At 45.2% G+C, this 1,979-nt stretch overlaps 1 non-coding gene across 1 annotated transcript; it reads left to right on the top strand.

Moving 5' to 3' along the window:
• Positions 1–1,307: 1,307 nt before the first annotated feature.
• Positions 1,308–1,414, top strand: LOC112301593 (U6 spliceosomal RNA). The gene has a single exon (XR_002974495.1). It is a non-coding gene; the product is annotated as a U6 spliceosomal RNA (small nuclear RNA).
• The last annotated feature ends 565 nt before the right edge of the window (positions 1,415–1,979 follow it).

Here is a 1,979-nt window from a genome sequence, read left to right as displayed (position 1 = left end):
TTTTTCCCCTTGATTTGACTTCTTAGTATTTAGCACTGGTGGGAGTTTCACTATCTGCCTCACTCAGGCTTCCCCTTCAGCCAGTCAGTGGCTTGTGTGGTACAGTGTATTGCTATGTTAAGGCATTAATTCATTACAGTGGCGATTATCCGTACTGGCTGCTCTGTTCATGCAACAAATATCTATTGAGCACCAACTGTGTGCCATCAGGAATCAATTATCGTGCATGTCGGGATCTGAAAACTCTGGAGAAATGCTCTAGAGACTGCCTCCCCTTGGGGCTGGAGGAAATTTTCATGATGGTTCTTGCTGGAGGGAAATTATTGGATACCAAAAGTGGGAGCCACTTCAGAAAAAAGTGAGTAGCCCTGACATTAGATCCTGAAAAATGTGTTTGGGGACAGAGAATCCCTACACTCTGTTCTTGCTCTCTAAGAATTAACATTTCAATTACGTCTGTAATATGATTTTGTTACTCGCACATGACCGGCATGATTTAGGGGAGGGGTGAGGGACATGTGGATGAAGGGTAGGATGGAAATGTGAACCACAGAAGAAATCAGAAGTGAAAGAAGCCAGACACAAAGGGCACCCCCTGTACGGTTTCATGAGTACGAAGCATGGGGAAGAGGCAAATCCATAGGGACAGAAGGCAGATCAGCAGTTGCCAGGGGCTGGGGGAGGGGGAATGCGGAGTGACTGCTATGGGGACAGGGTCCCCTTTCCGGGTCATGGAAATGTTCTGGAACTAAATAGAGTTGGTGGTTGCACAACATTGTGAATGTGCTAAGTGTTGTTAACTGTTCACTTTAAAATGATTAAAACAGTAAACTTTCCATTGGGTGTATTTTACAATTTTTAAAAAGGAAAGAGACCTGGTCAGTGTGACTCATTTGGTTGGAGACTCGCCCCGTAAACCAAAAGGTCGCAGGTTCCATTCCTGGTCAGGGCACATACCTAGCTTGTGGGTTTGGCTCTCAGGCAGGGCTCCTGAGAGGCAACCTATCAATGTTTCTCTCTCACATTGATGTTTCTCTCCAACCCTCTCTCCCTCCCTTCCCCTCTCTCTAAAATCAATAAGCATGCCCCCATGTGAGGAGTTAAAAAAGAAAAAGAAAAGAAAAGAAATTGGACACCACCCTTTCTCTAGAGAGGAATTTAAAAGTAGCCAATATAGCAAAGTTTAATGTCCTTTTCCTTTCCTTTAAAATTCAATGTAATTCTATCCAGTGACTTTTTAAAGCAGTGCATTTTTTCACCTTTTTCAAAGAAACAAACAAAAATGAATTTAAAAAGAAAAACTTTGCATGCTCGCCTCAGCAGCACATGTACTAAAATTGGAACGAAACAGAGAAGATTAGCACGGCCCCTGCACAAGGATATCACACCAATTCGTAAAGCGTTCCATATCTTTAAGAGGCATGGGATATTAAATTCTACTTTACCGATTGGTTGTTTGCCACTGGCCAGGATTCTGAAAATTATAAGTCTTATTACCCTAATGTGAAATAATGTCAAAAACAATCCATCACTATGGATGATTTAAAGTTATCACAATAAATATGTGACCTTCATTTAAAAAAAAAAAGAAAAGAAAAACTTTGCTTATTTAACAAAAACGTAGCCAAGATTTAGTAAGCACCTTCGATGCACCCAGCACTACGGGGCAGACCTCCCAGGAACTCTACCACACAGGCGCCACGGTTAGCCTGGGTGCCAGCCCGAAACGCTGGGGCCCAGTGACACCCCCAGGGCTTCCCCGACTCTGACTGGCCCAGGGCTCCCCCAGGATCAATTTCAAATGCAGATTCTATCAACAACTCAGCAGAGCTGGATGGTGCCTAAGCCTGCATCCCCAGAGGGCCCAGGGGGTCCCACATCTGCACCTGGATGGGAGGCAGGGGCTCTGGGGGCTCTGAGGAGCTGGCCCTCTCGCTTGGCTCAGTCAGCCCTGCCTCCTCCATCAGCCAGGCTTGGCC

Source organism: Desmodus rotundus, chromosome 9 (assembly GCF_022682495.2).
Source record: "Desmodus rotundus isolate HL8 chromosome 9, HLdesRot8A.1, whole genome shotgun sequence".
Taxonomy (NCBI): Eukaryota; Metazoa; Chordata; class Mammalia; order Chiroptera; family Phyllostomidae; genus Desmodus; species Desmodus rotundus.
The sequence above is the reverse complement of the archived record's forward strand: the minus strand, read 5'-3'. Positions and strand labels throughout refer to the sequence as shown.